This window comes from Oryctolagus cuniculus, chromosome 4 (assembly GCF_964237555.1).
Source record: "Oryctolagus cuniculus chromosome 4, mOryCun1.1, whole genome shotgun sequence".
Classification (NCBI taxonomy): domain Eukaryota; kingdom Metazoa; phylum Chordata; class Mammalia; order Lagomorpha; family Leporidae; genus Oryctolagus; species Oryctolagus cuniculus.
The window spans coordinates 141,820,411-141,846,385 of NC_091435.1; positions in this window are offsets into that span (position 1 = coordinate 141,820,411).

Here is a 25,975-nt window from a genome sequence, read left to right on the forward strand (position 1 = left end):
ATTTCAAAAATCCATGTTATTTCTTTACATGAGCACTGATTAACTAATGAATATAAGTTTTAAAAAGACACATTTTACCACAGCCACGAAACCCACAAACATATAGGAGCAAATCTAAGTTCTAGTAAATAAAGATACATGTCTATATGATGATTTTAATGAAGGGAGATCCAGTCTAAGGTCAAAAATGAGACAACTTACTAGTATTAAGAATTTCAGTTCTTCCCAAATTGCTCACAAATTCAGTACAATTCCATGCATTTTCCAAGTAGAGTTTAAAGGCACTCGGTAAGTGTACTGTACCACTTACAGGGAGGCAAAGGACTGCAAGAATTCCCTCTGAGGCACTCTGGGGCTTGCACAGCGACGACCATCAGCTGAGGACAGGACCGGAGAGTGGAGCCTCAGCAGGTGCACTGCAGTGGCCCTGTGGGAACTGAACAGAGCAACAGGGCAGAGAGAGAGATCTCCTGGGACACAGGAAGAGGGGTGGAATGGAGACCACAGCAGAGACAGCCCCCATAGCTCAAAAAGCTGGACGTTGGACAGTAAGGCATAAGGAGACACTCAGAGCCGTGGGTCCCCAGATTCCCAACCCTGCCAAAGGAGGAAGTCTTGATTCTAACCTCAAAACACTTGGAGCTAATCATGAATTGGACCAAATTAAATGTGTGAGAAAGCCCCAAACTCAACCAGAGACTGGATTATGTCCTATGCTAGCAGCTGGAGAGAAGGACCACACCTTCTTGCAGAAGATAAAATGACCTCATTCTCTACTGCTCTTTTTCACACAATATCTGAAAGACGATTTTACAAATTATGAGACCCAAGAGCAATCAGGAACATATGATTTACTGTTAAAAGAGAAAAGAGCAAAGCACTCATTTATTTAAAAAAAAAAAAACCCTCTCAACAAAGCAGAAATGGAAGGTGCATGCGTTTCTTCCTGCTACTATAATTAGAGCTATAATGAACTACAAATGAGGACAAATTCAATGACTTGAAACACCGCAGATTGGTTATCTTATAGTTCTGGGGATCAGAGATCCAAACGGTCCCACTGGACAGCAGTCGGTGTTGGCAGGGCCGTGCTCCTGCCTGGGGGCCCTTGGGGAGAATTTGTCCCCTGGTGCTTTCCTGCCTTCAGAGGTCACTGGCGTTCTGAGCTCACAGATCTCTTGCTCTGTCTTCAAGGTCGTCAGCTGTGACCTTCCCTGATAATCTTCACCGTAGTCACTTCTCCCTCCGTGCCCTTCTCCCTCCCTCTCTGACTTTCACGGACCCCTGTGATTAAGTTGGGCCTATAGAGATCATCTGGAATGATCTGCCATTTGAAGGCCAGATGATTGGCAATGTCAGTTCGTCTTCAACCTTAATTCCCCTTTGCCATGTAACTTAGCATACTTGCAAGTTGTTAGAGCTAACGCAGTCAGCTTAGGGAGTCTGTTATTTTGCCCACCACAAAAGGGAATTTCTTGATCTGCTATAAGGCACTAGTGGAAAACACATAGCTAAGATTACAACTAATGGTAAAACGTTGAACACTTTTCCCTGAACTGGAAGCAGTTCTAGAATTTCCTCTGTCTTCATTTCCAGGTAACAATGTGCTGGAAATGCTACTCAGTACAATAAGGCAAGAAAAATAAGGCATAACAAGTGGAAAGAAAAAAAAAACAGTGTTTATTTACAAATGACATAATTTCATACATACAAAAACATAGGGAATCTCTGAAATTTAGTAAATGACTTTAGAAAGTTTGAAACATCTGAGGTCAATATTTTAAAAATAGCATTAGCAATTGGGTATTGAAATTTTAAGCCATCCATAACAGTGTCAAGTAAACCATAAAGGTAGCATGAATCTAACAGAAGGTATGCAAGACCTCTGCACTGAAAACTGCAGAATATTTATGGGAAAAATTTTTAAAAATAAATAACTGGAAAAATGATGTTATATTCATAGGTTAGAATAGTTAAGAGAAAATTGCCAATAATCCATCAATCCATCAAACTGGTATACTCCTAACCAAAATATAGGGGAATTTTCAAAAAGAAATTAAGAAGTGATTCTACAATGTGTATGGGTGAGCATTTGGCTCAGCAGGTAAAATTCCTCTTGGGATGTGAACATCCCATATTCGAGTGCCTAGATCCACTCCCTGGCTCTGCTTCTGACGCCAGCTCCCTGATAATGTGAACCCTGGGAGGCAGCAAGTGATGGATCAAGTACTTGGGTCCCTGCCATTCATATGAAAGACCAGGATTGAGACTGAGTTACAAGCTCCTGGCTTCAGCCTGATCCAGCTCTAGTTGTTACAGGAATTTGAGGAGTGAAACCGCAAATGAAAGATTTCTGTCTCTCTCTGCCTTTCTAACAACAACAACAACAACAAAACCTAAATAAGTAAACATTAAAATAAAATGGATATGGAGTTATAAAGGATCTTGACTAGCCAAGGCCATTTGTAAAAATATGAACAAAGTTAGAGGGCTTATGCTACTGGATTTCAAAACCTACTATAAAGTTATAGTAATCAATATAATGTATTATTGGCATAAATCAGAGATCAATGTAACAGAATAGAAAAATCCCAAAATATACCCACACACATATTTGATTTTTTTCTGACTAAGTCATCAGATAATTCAAGGGGCACAGAAAATATTTTAATGGAATGTTAATCAACTTAATATAGTTGGGAGAGGGGGTCAGAGAATTGAGCATAGACATCTATCTCAATCCAGACACAGAAGAATTTAATTTGAGAGTAAATGTAGACCTGGATGTAAAAAAATGGAACCCCAAACTCTCTTGAAACATAGAAAAATGCCTCTTGGGCAGAGATTTCTTAAGTGCAACTCAGGTAGAAATCAACTTAAAAGAAAAATAATGGAACGATTAGGCTTCTGAAAAATTAAAAATTTTCTCCTGATCAAAATATCCCATTAAGAAAATGAAATGGCAAGGCACAAACAAAAAATAAATTCACAATATTTTCATCTTGCAAAAGACCACATCTAGCAGGTTGGAGAGGGGAGGAAGTGCTGGGAACTCCTCTGAGCCAACAATGAAAAGATAAATATTCCCACAAAAGCAAGGACAAGAGACACAAAGAGACGCTTCATAAAGATGAGCTAATAAGCATGTGGGAATGCACTCAACATCAACAGTCATCAGGAAACGTGACTTGAAGCAGAATGAGATACATTCTCACCACTAGACTCGCTTCTAGCAAAAAGCATGGTACTGCCAACTGTCGATGAGAATGTGGAGCAACTGGAACTCTCAGACTAGGCAAGTAAAACTGCTACAGTAATTTTAAAGACTCTTTTGACAGTACTTACCCCAAGACCAGCAACCCTTCTCCTAGGTGTACACAAAGAAATGAAACGCATGTCCACACAGAGACTTCAACAATCTCCTTTTGGATGCCATAAAAAACTGGGTGCAATGCAAATGTGTACCAGCAGGCAGATAGAAGAATCTGGGCAACAGTAAAAGGGAGGAACACTAACACCTGCAACAACAGAGGTGAGTGGAAAGATGGCATTCCTGAGAGAGTAAGGACGGTCTAACTCGATTCATGGGAAATTAGAAATCAGCCAAACCAACCTGTAGCCATAGTAAACAGAAAGTGCCATGACTTGGGGGAGAGATTGGCAGACAGTCAGAAAGAAAATGCCAGGAATGACCAAAATATTCTACGTCTTAGGACTGCCTAAGGTAATTGTAGATCTGTTCCTTTCATATAAATTATTAATTTATAATTCTATGCATAAGAAACATGAAGATTATAAATATTCAATTTAATGAATTTGAAAATTATGTATAACTTTTGATGTATGCAAGTTTGAGCTCCATCATTTCTATGGAAGAATAAAAATTCATAGTGAAATAAAACAGCCTTAAAAAGAATGAAAAGGGAAAACTTACTTTATCAACTAATAAAATATACTATGAAGCCATAGTAATAAACTCCAGTATTAGTCTACAAACAGAATACACACTGATAAAACAGAATAGAATGTCAAGAAACACACATTATCATACTTCTGATGAGATAAAATGACTGCAAATCAAAGAAAATGTTGTTTAATCACAGTGTCGGAAAAACTGGAACCCAAGAAAAGTAAAGCCAGATCCATACTGAATATCATCGTGTTCCAAATAGGTGAAAGAGCTAAACACATCAGAGGAGCATCTAGAATGATCAGAATAAGATGCAAAGCACTGTTGTGACACCAAGGGAGGACAGCATTTCCTAAAAGCACAAACCACATTGCAGACAGTAGGTGGATTTGAGCTTGTCAAAATAATTAAATAGTTTCAGTCCAATGAAAGATATTTAGAAAGTGTTAATAGAAAACAGAATTAAAATATATATTTGTCGCATTTAATATCAACAAGGAATTAATTATTTAGAATGTACAAAGAGACTCCCAGAGTGAAAAAGGCAAATAGACAGCCACTGCAAATTTAAAACGTTCAAAGGATCTGACTTAGCAATTTCTAGAAAAGAAAATTCAAAGGGCTAATAAGCATGGGAAGGGTGCTTAAGCTCATTAGTAATCAGAAACACGCTGATTAAATAACAAAGAGCTTAGCACTTATTTGACTGGGAAAATTGGAAAGCTGGATCATGCCAAGTGCTGGAGGGGATGGGGGGCATGGACGTCTCCGTGTGCTGCTGGGACGTGGTGCACACATGCTGGAAACCTCTGGGGGTGCTTAGTCTGATCAGTTTGCAGGTATGTGTGACCCAGGTGATCTACTCCTGGGATCTACTCCTGGGAAATTCTCACACAGGTCCGGTCACGTATCTGAGGATGTTGGGCTATCTCAGCCTGCAGGGGGGCAGGAAGAGTGAGTGACCATGTAAATCATGGTAGGTGCTCACATGGTGTGTGCACTAAGCAGCAGTGACAGATCAAACCTGCATAGAGCAGGGCCAGCCTTGTGGCTCAGCAGCTTAAGCTACCAGCTTGTAAAACTGGCATCCAATACCAGAATGCTGGTTTCAGTCCCAGCTGCTCCCCTTCTGGTCCAGCTCCCTGCCAATGCACCTGGGGAAGCAGCAGAGGATGGGCCAAGTCCTTGGGCCCCTGCACCCATGTGGGAGACCTGGTCCCTAGCTCCTGGCTTTGGCCTGGCCCGTCCCTAGCTGTTGCAGCCATTTGGGGAATGAACCAGCAGATGAAAAACCCTCTCTGTCTCTCTGTCTCTCTCCCTCTCTCTCTCTCTCTCTCTACCATCCCCACTGTCTCTCCCTCTCTCTGTGTCACTCTGCTTTTCAAACAAATAAATCTTCAAAAATTATGCACAGCAATGAGGAAGCATGAGGAAAATACAGAGCTCAGAAAAGTAAGAGAAGGAAGTATATGATGCAACATCACTTAGACAAATTCAAAGTACAAGTCACAGGACAACATGTTGCTTGCAAAAGGGTGCACACTTCACACCTCACCATGACTGGCTGAGGATGGAAGCTAAAGGGGTAGGAAGGGAGATTAAGGAAGTAAATAAAACAAGACAGGCAGCTTGCATGGGCCAGTGGCCACCAAGAGCCACGCACCATGAGAAGGGCCCACTCAACTTCTGCACCGAAGACGGAAGACCTGGTTGGAGCAACTCCTTCCTGGGTGTCGCTCCCCCTCTTCGTGGAGGAACGACACTAAACCCTGCGCTGTTCTTTTGTCTGCTCGGCCCTCCCCGGGTTTGCTGCTGGTTCTTCCCGGGTTGGCTACTATCCCTTCCACCTCCGTGGAAGGGCAGTTCCCCCTGGCCACATTCCCCACTTCCGCAGGGGAGCGGCACACCGCCGGCCGGCTCTCTCGGGGCCTGCACAGGTGTTCCCCTTAGATGTTCCCCTTAGATGTTCCTCTTAGATGTTCCTGGTGCATGCCGTCTCTCTCCTCCTTTATAGTCCTCCTCCACCAATCCTAACTCGGCTGCCCACACGCCGAGCACGCCGCTCTCCTCCAATCAGGAGCAGCTCCTGCAGCTTGTCAAGTTGGTGAGAGGCAGCTGGGTAGAAGCTGTTTACTCCTCTCCCAGCGCCATATTGTGGGAGAGTAGATGCATAGAATAAGTCTTAATTCCAGTAACTTAGTCTAGTCCGGATTGCTCCCCACACCTGGGGACGGAAGGAGGGAGGACGTGGACGTGGGCTGTGCAGCCACCAGGTTATGACGAGTCCACGGTGCACCAAGTGACGACAGAGGAAGTACATTCAGCCCTGGATGTTCTGAAAAGAACAAAGCGAAGTCTAGAGAAGCTAAACAACTTGTCCAAGGTTACAGTGTGTGAGCGGCAGTGCCAGAAGTCAGACTCGGTATCAAAATGAGTCATCGCTCGACAGCTCCCGCCCCGGTCCAGCCCAGTCTCTCACCTGGATTGTCGGCGCAGCCTGCTCAGGCAGGCCTCCCTCTCCCACCGGGGGCTCCCCACAGTGCCTGCCACCCAGCAGCGAGAGCAGCCCCAAGCAGGGTAAGTCAGATCATGTCACTTCACTTCCCAGCCCCCATGCCTCAAGACTGTCCCGGCCTCACATCATTCACAAGGAAATCCAAAGCGCTATGTACCCTGCAAGCCCCCAGGTGGCCCAGCTTCGGCTCCCACTCTCTCACACTCCATCTGGCTCTGACAGCTCAGCCATGTTGAACTTCTTGCTGTTTCTCAAACACTCCCAGACGTTCAAGCCTCAGGGCCTTGGCACCAGCCTTTTCCTCCCATTTTCGCCTGATTTCTGCATCCTCGCATTCAGGTCTCTGCTCAAATGTTCCCTCCAAAGAAAGGCCGGCCCTGACCCCCTGCCCTCTAATGCACTGCCCTTCGCATCTGTCTTTATTTAATGCCTCCCCCAACCCCCTGCCGCCGGCTTTGTCTCTGCCACTTATCCTTACCTGGCAGCATGTCACCTGTATTTATTTAGGTTGGGTTATTTTTGTCTTCTGCATTAGGTGAAGGGCAAGGCCCTGCTCCCACCTGTGTGCTCAATGCAGAACTCAGGAGGAAACCTCGTTCGCTGTATGTGGCTGAGCCCAGGACCCACGGCCATTTCCCTGTGTCCTCCCAGACAGAACTGGGTGGGGGGAAGGGAGTGTGGGGAGCGGGGGGACATCAGTGAAGGTCAGATGTGGCCCTTGTCCAGGAAGCAGGTGCACAGGTCAGAGACAGGGGTTCCCAGCAGCTGATGGGGCTGAGCAAACCGCCAGCAGGAGGAGGACCAGCCGGCACGAAGGCTTTAGAATCAAAGCTCTCTCGACTTCTCTGCTTCTGCCTCCAAAAAAGATGGAAGCCAGACTGACCCACCAGTTCCCCCACCCCCAGATGGGCCACAAGCCTTGGAGGAGGGAGACCTCACCATTGCCTGAAAACCCCTTCCCCAGCAGAATGACCATCACAGTAAGAAATCCATCCTCGCGGTCGGCCTGCATTTCTCTTGCTGAAACTGTATTCTCCAAGAAAGGTACTGGATAGTCGAGAACTAAATAGGGGAGGAAAGTGCTATGGAAATACGACACATTTACACAACTCAGATAGGAGATTTCCCCCTGGCTTGTAATGCCGCCTCTCTTGTTAATCCCAGCTAGCTCTCAGGATTCAGCTCTTGGGACCGAGCTCAGCAATCAGCTGCCATAAATTGTGTCTCCCGAAGAGACACTGTTGCGAAGGTCTTTAAGCAGAGAGATTCCTCGGTGGGAAGCAGAGCAAATCTTTTCTCAAACAATGCATTAGCCTTCTGCTAGAAGCACATCCCCTCTTTATTTTCACTCCCACTAAATGGTGCTATTAGCAGACCTGGAGCAGCCCTAGACCACAAAACCCTCGCTGGCCAGCTGAAGGAGGTGGGTCTGCTCTCCCACCAGCACCACGGAGAATCCCGGCCTCATGGGTCCATTCCTTTGAGTCAAGCGTTAGCCCCTTTGGACTCTCTGTCTAAAATGTCAACAGCTGCAGATGAAAGACACAAATCCTTCATGGCACAGAGCAGTGGGCATTTGTTGCCTTGGCTGAGTGAATTCAGTTGTCCCTCTTCTGGTATCTCTACCCCACCCCCCACCACGTAGATCCTGATTTTATTGTACTATCATCAGTCTTATTAATTCGCTTTCTCTGTGATAGTGGTGCATAACAAACCATCACAAACCCTTCATGTTTACAGACACAGGCATCCAGGGCTCACATGACGGGGATCAGCTGTGAGCTGATCCTGTCTGGGCTTGTCCACATTTCTGGGGGCCATTTGGTTGTCTGCTAATCCAAGTTGGCCTCTGTTAAGGCAACTGGGTTGATTTGACTCAGTTCCATGTATCTGTCATATGCCTGAATGTGTTCTCATGTGAGCGGCAGAGGTGCAAGCGAGCATGCCAAGACCCAGAAAGGCTCAGAAATAACACACCATCACTTCTGCGTCTCTCTGGTGAGCGAGCAGAAGCAGGTCCCACGGTCTAGTTGAAAGTTAAACTGGGACAAATTTATACACCTGTAACTCAGGACTTGCCAGGATGACCTTGGTCCACTCTCACCTTAGCCACAGCTAGTGCTTCAGCTATTGCTTAAGTGAAAGACGCACGTGGGACTTCTGTTCAGTTATTTCTGTTGTTATCACTACAAGAAGACAGGACGTGTCCATGACATATGACATATTTTAGTTAAATACTCATTTATATGTCTGCCACCTCTCCACGGTATAAAGATCTTTGAGCACTGTAACTCCATTCATCCCCTCCTGCTGTTGTGCTAACATTGTATTGTTATTTTACTCTTTTATGTTGTCAACCCACAAGTCAGCATTATTATTTGATGCAATTAATCTTTTACATTTACTCACACATAGATGGTCCCCAACTTTCAATGCTTTGACGTGGGCTTTTCTGCTTTACAATGGTGCAAAAGTGATGTGCATTCAGTAGGAACTGCACTGTGAGTGTTGAGTTTTTGATCTTTCTCCCAGTGTGATACCCTTTTGAGATGCTAGGTAGTGGCAGCAAGCTGCAGCTCCCAGGAAGCTACACAATCTCTAAGATAAACAATCAACACTCTCCAGTGTACGGTACTGATAAGCTGTGATGTCTGGTACATTAGGTATATTAAATGCATTTTTAAAAGATTATTTTACTTGAGAAGCAGAGTTACAGACAGAGGCAGAGAGAGAGAGAGAGAGAGAGAGAGAGAGAAAGAGAGAGAAAGGTTTTCCTTCCGCTGATTCACTCCCCAAATGGCCACAATGGCTGGAGCTAGGCTGATCTGAAGCCAGGAGCCAGGAGCTTCTTCCAGGTCTCCCACATGGGTGCAGGGGCCCAAGTACCTGGGCCATCTTCTACTGCTTCCCCAGGCTATAGCAGGGAACTGTATTGGAAGTGGAATAGCCAGGACTCAAACTGATGCCCATATGGGATGCTGGCACTGCAGGCGGAGGCTTAATCTACTACACCATAGTGCCAGCCCCTATTACATGCATTTTAAACTTAAAATCTTTTCAACTGATGAGGGGCTTGGTCATAACTCCATCACAGATTGAGAAGCACTAATGTATAATCTTCAGATTGAATAATTCTTTTTTTAAAGATTTATTTATTTGAAAGGCAGAGTTATACACACACATGGGGGTGGGGAGAGAGAGAGAGAGAGAGAGAGAGAGGTCTTCAATATTCTGGTTCACTCCCCAAATGGTTACTACAGCCAGGTCTGTGTCAGGCCAAACTCAGGAGAAAAGATCTGGGCTTCCTACAAGGGTGGTAGCAGCCCAAGCACTTGGGCCATGTTCAGCTGTCTTCCAGATGCATTAGCAGGAAGCTAGGTTGGAAGCAGAGCAGCTGCGACTCCAGCTGACACTGGTATGGAATGCCAGCACTGCAAGACAGGACTTAACCCGCCATGCCCCACCACCAGCCCCTGTGGCGTATTTTCATTCCTCCCTCCACACTTCAGTCTGGCTATCTTCTTCTGCCGTTTCCTACTGCATTCATTTTCTCTTTTTGCCTGAACTAGTCTAATGCTAAAATGAGTCACTGAGTTCTTTAGTTATACTTTCTCTGTTCCACAGTTTCCATCTGATGCTTTCCTACATGCTTGTATAGTTTTCTGCTATAATTATTCATCTTCTCTCGCATTTTCTAAAACATGCTAATAATAGTTTAAGGTCTTCAATAACAGGATATCCTACAGGTCCTTTGTGTTGTCAATGTTTTTATCCTGATCATAAGTCTTTCGCTGTCTTTCTGCATGCTGGTTAATTTTGCCACATGCCAGATATTGTGTATGAATTGATGAAAGTTTGGGACACTGGGTAATGCTCTATCACTTCATAAAAAATTAATTCTTTATTATATCAGACATTTCAGAAGTCACAGATGAAATAAATACACAGGGGGACTGAGGTGGTTCTCAGCTGGGCCTATGTCTTCGTGAGTGAGGGGCTATTTTACATTTGTATACTTTCAGCAGTAGTAACTCAAAGCCTGAGTATTCACTGGGCTTTCCCCAGCCGTGAGCTCTGAACTCAGATCATGGCCCCCACAGCCATGCTCAGGAGAGCAGTTAAAGCTCTGCTCTTCCTCTCGGCATCTGCCCGGTCTCTCACACTGGCAACCACCTCTAGGAGATAAAAATCAGGTTTCCCTTTCTGGGGTAACCATCTCGCTGTAGCCTTGGCTCCTCAGGTCCTCCCCAACTCACTAATTCACAATATCTTCAAACCAGCGTTTGCAAAATAGGTCTTTGGTTCAGCTTTGAACTTGTTCTTGGCGAAACAGTCATTCTGGGACAAAGTCAGTCTGCCGTTAGCAGACATGCATGTCTAAAATCTTCCTTTTATGCCACTGGAAATTGTGAGGACGTAAATCCAGGCTTTTGGCATCCACGTCTCCAGCCAGAGAGTGGAGGCTGCCTGAACGTGCTGCGGGCTGCCCGTGAGAGTGCAAGCTGGGGGAGGGTAGGCAATCTCAGACGCAGCAGCTGGGACAAGCGTTCAGTCACTATGTCTGTGGGTGGATAAACGATCAAGCCAACTTCTGTCCTCAGTGAACTAGGATGAGATACGAAACGTGGAGCAGGAAGACAGAAAAATACACACACAGCAGGAGGATATGAAGTAGCATGAAGGGGCGGAGGTACCGAGAAAGCAACTGACCGTGGGGGAGGCTGCACCTGCTGTTGACAAGCCCCCCTCTTATTTGCCACCTTGCCCCAAATCCCTTCCCTCCACAGCGACTGTTATGCTGTAGCGGATAGCTGGCCAGGAAGCGGGTCCAGGACTTCAGGTTCCAACATCCAAAACAGATTTCATCTACACCTTCATACCCTTCCACCACTGAGGGCAGCCGATGCCCCTGGGTCAACCCACAGGCAAGGACCAGCTCTAGGCCAGGTGTTCTCAAAATGTGACCCGTGGGCCAGGAGCAGCAACTCCACCTGGGAACTTGTAAGACCTGCCAGTTACCGCTGCCCATGGCAGATCCGCTAAATTAAAAACTACGGGGGTGAGGGTGGATCTGCAGGCCCCATCTGAAGGCGCTCTGGCGGGGCTCCTGAATCGTGCAACAGTCTAGGCGCCATCAGCTCATGCCAGGTTTTCCACTGGCACCCACTCACCTCCACGTTCAAGGCTTCCTGCTCCTGGAGCGTGAACGTCACACAGTCACATGTGACCCTTTGGTGACCTGGTGGGGTAGAACACAGGAAAAAAGAACACGTCTGATAGGGGTCCTAGGAGGAGTGGGGGCAGGCCATGGCAGGGAAATTGCTAGGGCTGCGCAACTGTCTCCTAAGACCACGAGACCAGAAGAACGAGAAACCAAATTATCCTCATTATTGGATCGACTCAAATAATTGTTTATTGTGAGCCCCCAATTTATATTCTTACGTAAGCAAAAATGGAAGAGTCTGACACCACACCTAGAGCCAGGAAACCCTGAGCGAGAAGGCGCCACTTTCAAGAGCTCTGTGTTACCTGTAGCCTCAGGCCCTGGCCCGGGGTCGTGGCTCAATGCAGAGAGAAACACAGCTGAGCCTTAAGGTGCAGAGTCCCTCCCGGGGCAGCTGGGCCTGGCCCTGCCTCTCTCCTGTGTCTTCTTCGCTGCACTTGGCCAAGTCTTTCTCACCTGAAGCCCAGAGGTGGCCACGCTCAGCCCCTGGACCTGAGCACAAGCCCTGACCGAAGGCACTTGGGGAAGAGACGGAGGCTGGGTTAGAGTTCTGCGTTGGGGATGGCAGCTCATTTGGAAAACTGGCTTCAGCGGTGGGCACTCGGCCTAGCAGTTAAGATGCTACTGCGGGGGCCTGCATGCCATCTTGAAGTGCCTGGGTTCAAGTCCCAGCTGCACTCCTGAATCCAGCTTCCTGCTAACGCTCACCCAGAGAGGCAGCAGGCGATGGTTCAAGTTGCTGGGTTCCTGTCACTCATGTGGGGACCTGGGCAAGGCTGTGGGTATTTGGGGAGTGAGCCACAGAATGGGGTCTCTCTCTCTCTCTCTGCCTCTTTGCCTCTCAAATACAAGTAAAATAATATTTAAAAAAAAAAGTTACAAACCAGCTTTTCATTCCTGACTCAGGGTTGAGTTCTTGGAGAGGCTGTTCTTGGATCATGTTTCGTTTTCAGTCAAAATGCACTCCAGGAACCGGAGAGGGGCGGAGGGCTTTGTTTCCCAAGAGAGTTGTCTCAGCTGCTCTGGGCTCGCAGGGTAGCTCACTGAAGAATCCTCGGTATGACCCTGGGCTCTGAACTCATCTACAGTCCTAAAACTCCTCTCTCCGCCCTTGGCCTTGCCTTGGTTGGTCCTGTGGGGCTCCCCGCCCTGCCCCGCCCACACTTCCAGGTCCATCCCCTCGTGGGAGGCTGTTTGTGGTTGACAAATTGGGTCCTGGGAGCTGCAGCTGCTGTGTCTCTGAAGGGACAATGCTAACTCCTCCCACACAAGGCTGCTGCGAGGATCGGATGAATGGCCTATACCGAGATCCTGCAAGCTCTGCTCACAGCTATTTTATTTAACAAACACCTGCATGTTGACTATTTTTTCTATATACAGCTTTAAGTGCTTTTATAAATAGTAACTTTTAAAAAAGACTTATTTTATCATTAGACAGGCAGAGTGATGAGAGAGGGGAGAGAGAGAGAGAGAGAGAGAGAGAGAGAGAGAAAGAGAGAGAATCTTCTCTCTGCTTGTTCATTTCCCAAATGGCCACAATGGCCAGGGCTGGGCCAGACTGAAGCCAGGAGCCAGGAATCCATCCTGCTCTCCCATGAGCGTGGCAGGGAGCCAAGTCCTTGGGCCATCACCTGCTGCCTTCCTAGGTGTATTAGCAGGGAGCTGGATCAGAAGCAGAGCAGCCGAGACTCTAACAGGTGCTCCAACATGGGATGCTGGCATCACAGGCAACAGCAGAACCTGCTGTGCCACAGTGCTGGGCCCCAACAGATTCCCAGGCATCCTGAAACTCATGAACCTTTGTTATTCTGTTTCATACACAAGGAAAGTAAGGCTCCAAGAATCCAAGATCACAAGCTAGTAAGACTCAGAGCAGGGCTCGGGCCTGTCCGTCAGAACACTGACCTCCCTCCCATCCCACCTCCATGCCAGGTGCCTCCTCCACCAGGGTCGTCGCTCGCCCCCTCTCCCTGGGCCTGGAACGCTTCCCCACTGCCTGAGCTTAGCCTTACTAAGTGGTCCAAGCAGAAATTGTTCTGCCTGTGTTGGTGTCTCTCAGTCATCTCTCCTTTTTCCTGCACAGTGTTTCATACGGAAATTGGTCAAAAAAATTTGCATCAAAATAAACATATCTTTTAATTCCATTTCCATGAACTTTTTAAAGCACCCTTGTATGAGTGTGTGTGTGCATGTGTGTGTGTGTTCATTTATCCCTCAGTCTCCAAGGGGCCTCAGTTTCTCTAGCCACTGATCCCCAAGTCCGCCGTTCTCGAGCCCAGTGTGCAGAATGGCACAGCATTGGCAGAGAGCCCACAGGCACCCTCCCATGCACTGTCAATCATCTCCAGATTACTATGCACACAACGCGGTGACGACGTATGCAAACAGTTGTCACACTGCATTGTTTCGGGGATGATAACAAAGAAAAACATCCGTACACACTCAGCACAGACACAATTTCTATTCCAAATATTGTCAATCCACAATTGGTGGAATCCATGGATATAGTTGGATATGAGGGCCAACTCCCTATATATATATGGAATTATGGGATTTCCTCATCGTTCAGCTACAGCTTCTCATCTTCTACAGTGGGCTGTGTTGTTCATTTAGCTATGTCACAGCAGTGCGTTTAGGACCCTGGAACGTCAGTTGACTTTCTAGCGCCACCTGCAGGGTGCAACCTGGTGTACCCTTAACCTCGGCTGTGGTTTCATTCCCAGCACTAGGAACCTAATGAGAAGTCTGGTAAGTGCACCAGGCAGGAGCACCTTCTAAAGGATCCCCGGCCCAACTTAGGCCAGCTGCTCCTTGGAAACAGGTGCCATGCACAGAACGCACCCAGGAGCTCATTACTCAAAGGCGCCCTGTGGCAAGCCATTTTGCAGAGCTTGCAAGCTGTTTGCAGAGGGAGTAATCACTCCAGTGTCTGCGTTTCATTCACAAGGGTTGTTAACAGCACACTGTAAACATCATTCATGTTAATATTGTGTTTTTCCATCCTTCAGTTTCAGAATGAAACATTCCTCATCGGTCCCTGGTCCAAAACTTTACATGCACGCCTGAAACAAACAACAACAACAAAAGGTGTCTGGTTAGCAAATGATGAGTTTTCAATTTGTGTTCCATCATCTACATTGGCTTTGATTTGGCCTTAAAGACATGGCTGCAGGTGACAGATTCTTTCGGAAACACGGGAGAATGAGCTCAGGGCAAAAGTCAAATGAGAGGCTCCCCTGATCTCTACCGACAGGTGCCTGGCGGCCAATGGAAATGCACTATCTGGCCGGTGCCGCGGCTCACTAGGCTAATCCTCTGCCTGCAGCCCCGGCACCCTAGGTTCTAGCCCCAGTCAGGGCGCCAGATTCTGTCCAGGTCGCTCCTCTTCCAGGCCAGCTCTCTGCTGTGGTCAGGGAGTGCAGTGGAGGATGACCCAAGTCCTTGGGCCCTGCACCCACATGGGAGACCAGGATAAGCACCTGGCTCCTGCCTTCGGATCAGTGCGTTGCGCTGGCCGCAGCGGCCATTGGAAGGTGAACCAACGGAAAAGGAAGACCTTTCTCTTTGTCTCTCTCTCTGTCCACTCTGCCTGTCAAAAAAACATGCACTACCTGCCTTGTAACCCTCTCTCCTCCCTCCCTCACCCACCTCACGCTGACTCTGTTTCTGTGCCTTTCTGCATGGCACATGACTGCCCCTGGCAGTCCCGCCTGGGTCTTGTCTTCTTGCTCCATCAGTGCCACCAGGACTGGGGAGTGTCCCTTCTCCTTGCAGTCCTGTCTTTCCAGGCCACGTTGCTGGTAGCATGAACTCACAGCGAGCTCATCTCCGTGAATTACACCACTCATCATGCAGTGACTGAACGCTTTGCATCTTCTGTTGTCTCTTGTCTGATGCAGCAGCCGCACTTTGGCTGCCACTGGCCAGAGAGGCTGTTCTCACCCTCTAGCTTTACCCTTGCTACATTAATTTTATGACTCTTACAAGCAGCACATAAGTGGATTTTTACACTTTGCGTTGATTTTTAGTCAACGTGCTACGCCGTGTATTTAGTAGGTTAGCTGAATGTGTTTACATATGTTATTATTAACACATATTTTTGCTTCATATATTGTAAATGCTTTTACTTACTTTTTAAAATCTTTGATTAACACATAACAATTGTACATATTTATGAGATACAGTGTGATATTTCTAAGCATATATAATGTGCACTGACCACCTCAGCATATTTCTCATTTCTATCTCCTTGCTGTTACTTTATATTTGGAGTCTATTCTTTGTCATAGTTTTCCCATCAATTTTTTCCCTTTTCTAAACTTCTGCTTTTTTTTTTTTACTGATTTATGTTTTGCTTCTCTTCACTTCTCTCCTTTCTTTTCTTTTGCTAATTTGATGATTACACTTTTATTTCTATTATTTTAGGGTTGCTCATAAATTTTAGCACATATATTTAAAATTTCTATTCATTCATTTAAGAGACAGAGAAATCTCCCATTTGCTGGTTTACCCTCTTGGGCCATGCCTAAGCCAGGAGCTGGAAATTCCGACATGGGTCTCCCACATGGTGGCAGGGATCCAATTACTTGAGGCATCACCTGATGTCTCCCCAAGTGCACATAAGGAGGAAGTTGGAATCGGGATTGGAATTGGGACTCGAACCTACACACTCCCACGTACGCATCCCCGGCAGAGTCTGGAACTGCTTCAGCAAATGCTAAATCCCTGTATATTTTAAGATTTATTTATTTATTTATTTATTTATTTGAAAGGTAGAGTGACACACAGAGAGAGGGAGAGATAAAGAGAGAAACCTCCATCTGCTGGTTCACTCTCCAGATGTCTGCAACAGCCAGGACTGGGCCAGCCCATGGTCAGAAGCCAGGATCTCCCATGTGAGTGGCAAGAATCCAAATACTTGTGCCATCATCTGCCTCCCAGGTGCATTGGCACGAAGCTGGATCAGAAGCAGATGAGTGGGGACTCAACTCGGCATTTCCATATGGGCTATAGGCTCTCCAACATGTATATTAATTCACTGTACCACAACACCTGCCCCGATACACACACACAAACACTCACAAACTTATTTATTTATTTGAAAATTGAAAGTCAGAGTTCCAGAGGAAGACACACACACACACAGAGACAGAGAGAGAGATCTTCCATCTGCTGGTTCACTCCCCAAATGGCTGCAATGGCCAGAGCTGGACCAATCTGAAGCCAGGAGCCAGGAGCCAGGAGCCAGGAGTGTCTTCCCGGTCTCCTATGTGGGTGCAGGGGCAAAAGCACTTGGGTCATCCTCTGCTGCTTTCCCAGGTGCATTAGCAGGGAGCTGGACTGGAAGTGGAACAGCCACAAACCAGTCCCAATATTCACATCTTACATAACCCACATGTTAACAGTTTACCTGAACATTCTATCCTGGCTTTCTCCAGGTTAATTTCGTCCTAAGTAGATAAGCAAGATGGAAACAGAGAGAATGGGCAGGGAGGAGAAGGAATAAGCAGAGGGCATGCAGACAAATCAATAGGGTTCAGCTGTTTATTTTATAAAAGGGATTATATTATTATGTTAGACTTCTCTCAAGTTAGCTTTTCCCACTGTGTTACTGTGCAGTCAGTTGAAATAGACCTAACTCATTCTTTGTAGATTTTTATTCTGAAAATTTCAAAAGTGGAAGAAGTGAGAAGTACAGTGGATTCCCAAGTACTCACCACCCAGCTTTAACAATGACCAATAGTTACATTTGATCACTCTTGTTCCCTTAACTCCCCCATGTAAGCAGAATGCTGCCCTCCTGAGCTGTCTGCCTCCAAATCCTCTGCCATGGTTACTTTACATAGCATGAGGGCCCCCCAGCCCAACCGCCTGAACCCCGAAAGCCGCAGGCCCTTTCCTGCTGCACTTAGTAAGGCAAGCGACAGAACTTTGGCACGGTGAAATAAAACCTTGCTAGTTTGGACGATAGAAGAAGAGAGCCATGAGCCAAGGCCTCTGGAAGCTGGAAAAGACAGGGAGATGGATTCTTCCCTAGACCCTCAGAAAAGAACACAGGGCAGGCAGCTCCTTGATGTTACTCAGTGAGACTCATGTCAGACTTCTCACATGCAGAGCTGCAAGATAACAAGTGTGTGTTTTTAGGTTACTAAGTTTGTGATGATCTGTTACAGTGACATGAAAAACAGATCTCTCTCTCCTTCATTTCCTGTAGGAGCTAGCATCTTTACAGCAAATTACAGATACCATACTGTTTCTCCATACATATTTCACCATATATTTTTTTCACGAAGGACAAGTTTAAGAAGAATCATAATACCTATGATATCTTCGGAAATGAACAATTGTTTAATATCATGCAATTCAATGTGTCCAAAAATGTTCCTATTGTCCAAAAAACATCTCTTTTTATACTCAGTTTAATCAGGTTCTAAAGAAGGTCCTTAATTGTATTTGATGACTTCCTCTCAAGTCACTTTTAATTCCTAACAGTTTCCTCTCCTCGCCTTTTTTTTTTTTTTTTTTTTTTTTTTTTTACAGGCAGAGTGGACAGTGAGAGAGAGAGAGAGACAGAGAGAAAGGTCTTCCTTTGCCATTGGTTCACCCTCCAATGGCCGCCGTGGCCGGAGGCTGCGGCCAACGCACCGCGCTGATCGGATGGCAGGAGCCAGGTACTTATCCTGGTCTCCCATGGGGTGCAGGGCCCAAGCACTTGGGCCATCCTCCACTGCACTCCCTGGCCACAGCAGAGAGCTGGCCTGGAAGAGGGGCAACCGGGACAGAATCCGGCGCCCCGACCGGGACTAGAACCTGGTGTGCCGGCGCTGCAAGGCGGAGGATTAGCCTATTGAGCCGCGGCACCGGCCCATATCAAGTTTTTTGCACAAAGAATCAACATCTTCTAATTCCATTTTCTACAAACGTATATAGCCTGTATTTCCTGTAGGCAGTTAGAGCTAGAGGCTCGACAGTTGAGGTTGAACTCTAAAGACTCCCTGTTGCGTCAGTGTCATGGTGGTAGACTGGTGGTTCAGGTGTTAACCTGTGCATCCAAAGCCTTTCACCCAATGATACTGGAAACCAATGGCCCAAATCCATTAACTCATGAACATTGTTTGATTATCACTCAAGCTGATTTGCATATATGTGTGCGTTTTAAACTCTTGCAACTATTCTTTTTTTTTTTTTAAAGATTTATTTATTTATTTGCAAGTCAGAGTTACACAGAGAGAGGAGAGGCAGAGAGAGAGCAGTCTTCCTTTCGGTGGTTCACTCCCCAATTGGCTGCAATGGCCAGAGCTGACCTGATCCGAAGCCAGGAGCCAGGTACTTCTTCCAGGTCTCCCATGCGGGTGCAGGGGTCCAAGGACTTGGGCCATCTTCTACTGCTTTCCCAGGCCATAGCAGAGAGCTGGATCGGAAGTGGAGCAGCCAGGTCTTGAACTGGCACCCATGTGGGATTCTGGCACTTCAGACCAGGCCGTTAACCCACTGTGCCACAGCGCTGGCCCCGTAACTATTCTTTTTAATACTTATATTTTCCCAGCTTTAGCCAATAAAGTCCCCGTGTCGGACAGCTGTGCTCTTTCTTTTTTAAACTAGCCACAGCATCTCACACCACCTTGAGTTCTATTTTTTTTTTAAGATTTATTTTATTTATTTGAAAGACAGAGTTACAGAGAGAGGTAGAGACAGAGAGAGGTCTTCCATCCACTGGTTCTCTCCCCAGATGGCCGCAATGGCTGGAGCTGCGCCTATCCAAAGCCAGGAGCCAGGACTTTCTTCTGGGTCTCCCACATGGGTGCGGGGGCCCAAGGACTTGGGCCATCTTCTACTGCTTTCCCAGGCCAAGGCAGAGAGCTGGATCGGAAGAGGAGCAACCGGGACTCAAACCGACGCCCATATGGGATGCTGGCACTTCAGGCCAGGCCTTTAACCCAGCTGTGCTCTTTTGACATGCCCCATCAACATGTGATGGCCTCTTCCTAGCCTGCCACGCGAGGCGGAGAGCACAGCCTAAGTGAGGAGGGCCAGCTCCCTCTTACAACCTAAAGCAGACCGCTGGATTCGGGTAGCAGATACTGCAGGTGGGCTCCCCCAGCGCATTCTGATCTTGCTGGAGAGCACCTTACTGACTACCTTCTGCCTCCCCTGGCCTGTAAGCCTCATCTGGCAGGCACAGATAGGTAATGCAGGGCTCTGGAACCCAGAAGTATAAAGAATTGCACTTGAGCTGCGGCTTTTTATCTCAGCGGCAGTCACAGATGCTGCTTCAGGAAGGCAGGCTGCCCAGGGAACCCCAGGGCCCGGTGCCCAGCTTCACGGGCAGTGAGAGGCAGAGGCAGCATGGTTGCTTGCGGCCTTAGATCGTGCCGATGGCAGGGCTGCTGCCAGCCAGCCTGTGGGGCTGCAGCTTCCTGCATCTCCAGCGTTTTTGGTCAGCACTTGCTAGGTGATGCTGCTTTGAAACAAACAGACAAAGGACAGTCTTCCCCCCCCCCACCCCCGATGCTGTACTTTGGCTGTTGATGAGATTGGCCTCCACTCCTGTGTCTTCATTAATCTGGAGCCCAGGCTGAGACAGCAGCCCTTGTCCAGGACATACCACCATCGGAATAGGTCGAAAAGACAACACAGCCTTGCCAAGGCACGGGCAGCTTTTATTGTATTTGCAGCTGGCACACATCATCCCACTGACATTTCATTGACCAGGGCAAGTCGCGTGGCCAAACTACATGAATGGGGTGGAGACACATAATCCTCTTACAAATTAGGGGAGCTGATTACTGAGAACAAGACAACAGTCTGCCACCACTGCTATCTGATTGTACCACAAGGAGAGCAGCAGGTGCTCAGGGGCTAGTGTCTTGGAAGCGCTATCTAGTCATTCCTGGAGACCCAGCACAGACCCTGCTCATCAAGCCCTCCCAAGGACTGAGTCCCTTCCCTATCCCCACACCAACCTAAGTTCCCTGTAACTGAATTCTGCAGCTAGCCTACGGAGGCAGAACAGTTTCTCCACTCCATATTGACAGGGTTTTGTTTTGTTTGCAGATTGCTTTATCTTGCCACTAAATACAATGCTGCAACAAAAATCCTTTAAAATATTTGCTTAACTCTCCCAAGGTATGGGAGAGCCCCTGCTCAGGTAGGGAGCCAGAGACTAAAGCGATTTTCACCTTTAATATTGATTAACATATTTCCTTAGAAGAAAACTAGAGCAATTATTGTTCCCATTTTTTCCTGCGTGTCTACCAGTGATTCATAATTTAGCTTTGTGATATTTTTGCCAATTTGATAGGTGACGCAGTATTTATTTGTCCTTTGATTTGCATGTCTCTCACCACTGGTGAAGCTAGGAATCTCTGGTTTTGCAACTTGAATGAGGAATAGTTACAAATACTCAAATGCACTTATTGTATCTATACAACTGGATGATCTCAGGAAACATATAACCACAAATCCAATTTTAGAACTTGTTGCTCTCTCCAAAGTTTCTCAGTGCCTGGTTGGAATCAATTCCTTTTCATTCCAGTTTTAGACAACCACCAATCGTGAGCCACAGACTTTCCCTTTCGGCCATTTTCCAGAAATAGATCATGTGACACAGTCTTTTGCATCTGACTTCTTTCACATAGCATCACGTTTTTAAGAATCATCCAAGCTGTAGCCTGTCAGGACATCATTTTTTAAAAAAGATTTATTATTTGAAAGTCAGAGTTATAGAGAGTGAAGGAGGGATGGAAAGAGAGAAAGAGAGAAAGAGAGAGAGAGAGAGAGAGAGATTTTCCATCCACTGGTTCACTCCTCAGATGGCTGCAATGGCCAGGCCTAGGCCAGGTGAAAGCCAGGAGCCAGGAGCTTCTTCCAGGCCTCCCACATGGGCATGGGGGCCCAAACAATTGGGGCAACTTCCGCTGCTTTTCTCAGGCACATTAGCAGGGAGCTGGATTGGAAGTGGAGCAGCTGGGACTTGAACCGGTGCCCCTATGGAATGCCAACCCCAGGATGTCATTGTTTCTTACTGGTGAAATAATCTTTCATCGTATGGATAAACTGTGGTTTGTTTATCTGTTTATCAGTTGATGACCATCTGGGTTGCTTCTACTTTGGGCTATTACAGATAATGTTGCTATGGAAATGTGTGTCCTCATCTTCATGTGCACACGAATTTTCATCTCTTGGGTAGAGATATCACAATGGAATTGCTGGGTCATCTGGCAAATTCGCGTTTAATTTTTCTGATGCTAAACTGTTTTCCAAAGTGGCTCTACTAATCTACTTTTCCATCAGCAATGTCTGAAGGCTTCTGTTTCTCCACATCTTCTCCAGCACTTGACTTTGTCATTTTAATTAGAGCCACTCTAGCGATTGTGTAATGGAATCTCATTGTGGCTCAAAATTGCTTTGCTCTAATGACAAATGATGTGGAGCCTCTTTCTCTGTGTGTATTAGCCGTTCGAATAGCTCCTTTGGTAAAATTTATGCTCAGATCCTTTGCCTGTTTTCAGACCGTTTTGCTTCTCTTATTACTGACTTGTTAGGGTCCCTCGTATATTTTGGGTACAAATCCTTCACAAATATAAAATTTGCTAATTTTTTCCCAGTTGTGTCCGAGATGCTGGTGTTCACAGTGTACCTCATCTTGGCATCTGAGCAAATGAGGAATAAGAGCAGTCCCAGGCAAGACTCCTAGTGTTTCCGGCTTTCTTACCTGAAGCCCAGCAGTTTTGCATGAATGGCCAGTTCCCAGTAAGAGGTCTGCCTTTGATAAGTTCCCAGACCTCTGACAACACCTTCCAGTGTGTGTGTGTGTGTGTGTACGCATGTGTCTGTGTTTGGAACACAGGACTCACCAGGCTCTTCTCTCCACCATACTTGGACTCGACAGGCATCCCCTTTCTCTCTATGACAACTGGGAGTGAGGTTGTGTCTTGCTAATGTCTCAGACTGGGAGTGGATCAAGTGCCTGTCCTTGAACCCCTCACCCTGGCCAGGGGAATGCAGTGCTGTGATTGGACAAGCCTGAGCCTCCTGCCAATTCCCAGAGATGAAGGGGTGACTGCTGCCACTCAACAGCACCCAGCCTCGGTGGTGGGGGCGGGGAGAGAGGAGGGCTACTCCTCAGAAGCGGACAGCAGCACTTTTCCTTCAAAGAGAGAATGATATCAGGAGGGAAAACCATGCAGTATTCACACCAGCGGCGTGATTCCCTGTGTGAGTCCCTGATGCCATGGGTCTGTGACCAATACCTGCAGTGTCGCCCACGTCCAGAGAGACCATGCCTTGTTACCTCCTAACCATGCCAGACAAACCAAGCCGTGAGTCAGAGGCACAGGATCAAGCTTCGGACAATGCCAGGCTGATGCGCGCTCTGAGGCCTCCTCCTGTCCTAGACCTCAGCACCTAGAATTCTAAGTTTCTCTCCTGTTTTACATTTTCCTTGGTCATGTGCCATGAAGTCTCTTGTTCCTTTTCAGCAAAGTTCTACTTTACCATTCCTCGGGGCCTTCTGGTCCTAAAGACTTTCCTGTTCTCTCTGTTTCTGTCATTCCCTGTCTCCTTCTTACTCTTGTTCTCTCTCTCTCTCTCTCTCTCTCTCTCTTTCTTTCTTTTCTCAGTGTCTGTTTATCAAATGCCCACAATATTCAGGCACCGTGCACAGCTACAGTGTTAGGAAACAAAGATGAACTGATGAATTAGCAACACCCTTTTTCTCCAATTGAGGATGTATAGCCAGGAAGAACCCATGGTTCACTGCAAAGCCCAGCACCGAGCTACAACAAGCGAGCTCATCCAGAGTGACACTGACAGCACAGGAGGTACCGTCTCCCAAGGCTGGCCCGGTGCACAGACAACACAGCCGGAAGCTACCGCGGACTCAGCTAAGCCCCCGAGGACCTTGCTCTGCCCAAGATGTCAAATGCCGACCTCCCCTGTCCTTGCGCCCTGAAATTCCCCTAACTTGAGAATGTCTAGTATGCCCGACAGCAGGCACGCAGAGGGGATGAATTAGCTCTGAAGGTTTGCTTTCTTGTTAAGACAGGGCAGGATCAACCTAAAAGCAAGATGGCAGATTTAATGTGGTGGTGGGGTGGGCAGTCCCAGAGCAGGGATCTATAGGGGGGTGTGCTCGGGGCTCCCCAGGGGTCATTGTTTGCCTGTGAAGCAGGCTAAGGGGGGTACAGAGGAAGGTGAGGCCCCGCATTGATTCCACCTCCTTCACTTCTGTGCCAAAGACCCTTTAGGATTGTATGCACGTCGTAGCCATCTCTTAATTTCCCTCCTCCTCTCGTTCCCTCTTTCACTCAATTGCCGGCTGATGGGAAGTAGGTTACATGTGATTTAGAACTCAGCGACCTAGACGAGTCCCTTAGACTTTCGCCAGAGTTTGAAAATTGTGCAATGCGTGTGATCACGTTGCTGCTAATGTCACAGGCTGGTGAGTAACTAAAGAAAAGCAAAATCTTCCATTCCATCACAGGTTCCCGGCCAACACAGCGAATTATCACAAGGGCAAGCCAAGTGCAGAAACACCCCGTGGGGGATGGGGGAGATGGGGAGACTTCTCATGCTATGGAAATGGTGAGAGGCTGAAGAAAACAGAGGTTAGGACTGGGGTGAGGTGGGGAGAGAGCTACCTCACCTTTGAGGATGAAATGAGTTTACCTTCGTTGAGACATTAGCACTATAAATATAGCATCCTGATTATTTAAGAGAAAAACGCTAATTTTCAAGTTTGTGCTATTTCTAGCACTTCCAATCTGCCAAAGCAGCAAGTGCGAGAGTGCTGATAATTAAGGAACTCTATGTTAGGCGATGATGATGCTGCCTCTGGATCACAACTCACGGTACCTTGTAAATGTGACAAAATCAGATTCGATACCGCTAACATGTCAGGAACGCCCATTAGCAAGCCGCTTATTGCGATGCAGTTCGGTGGTGCTTACCTTGGCATCGCAATCCTTGTGACAGCGTTCCTTACCAGGAAGCAGATGATGTGAACTCAAGAGAATTACCACAAGGAAACATCCAAAAGCCACAAGCCGAAATAATTCGCAAACCACATCTCTTCGTGCTTCCCGTCACCGACCTGAATTCACTGCACAGTCCACAGCCATGAGAATGCGGGAGCAGTTGAGCAAACCTCCTGGCTTTTGGGGCTGGGAAACATCAGCCAGTGCACCGCGATGGTCTTCCCTCAGCACCCACCCACTCTCAAACTGTGTCACTCATCCCACTTCATCATCACCCCCATCCCAAGCTGGCTGCATTTCCAGGGTCCTCCTCCCATCAGGTTGGGCCATGTCTCCAACCCTAGATTCTGTTTCCGATGCTCCCCACCCCTGGAAGACACTTCCTGTCTCGGGGTGCGACCACCTCTGGCTCCCCAAGGAAGTTCTCCAACACACAAGCATGCCCCTGCTCCAGTCCTGCCTGGAAGCCCCGTGCTGGCTCTTCTTGTCCCTAGGCTCAAGCTCCTGGGCTTTGGTGTGCCTGCCAACGTGGTCCTTGGTGATCTGCCACTGCCCAGCTCTCTGGCAAGGTGTATGCCTCACCTCTGCTAACGGCACCCAAACCTGTGCCCATACCCAAGGCACCCAAGCACACGGGGCTCTCACAACTCTGTGCTGCTCTCACTGTGTACTTGCCTCACCCACCTCCGGCTGAGGGCAACACCCAGCCTTTAAAATGTCCGGCGGGAGGCATCTCCCGCAGAAGACCCGCAGACAGGAATGGGCGAGCTTCCCTAGGACCTCTGCCTCCCTCCATCTGTTACAATGTGCTACCGTTTTCCTTTCTCTCAGCGTGATGGCCGGGAGGCCACTGAGTGCAAGGGCTGGGTCTCATTCACTCTGCTCTCGCCGTCCGGAACGGCAGACCAGGGGAGCTATGAGAACTGTGTGTTTTCTAGCATTAGAATCACTCAGATTTCATGGCAGAGAAAAAGCCACCGGCTTCTATCTCTGATATTCCTATATTAAAGGAGCCGAAAAAAGGATTCGAGCATTTTTCAAATATTTTACAAAATAAAAAAACTCATGGATTACATAGTTACCATATATAATACATGCTGTTCTGTGTTCTAGAACTCACATAAAAGTTACATGAAATGTCATTCTTGATGTTTTGAGATACATCTAGCTATTTTCTCTCAATAATTCACTTTTCAGGTTTATCAATGTTGGTGCATTTAAGATCCAGGTTTCATTTAATTGCTGTGATGCATTCTGTTGTACGACTGTATCATGTCTTATGTATTTCTAATTGCTATATTTTCATCATGAAATATTGATCAATGTGCCCCTTTTTACTTCTAATAAAA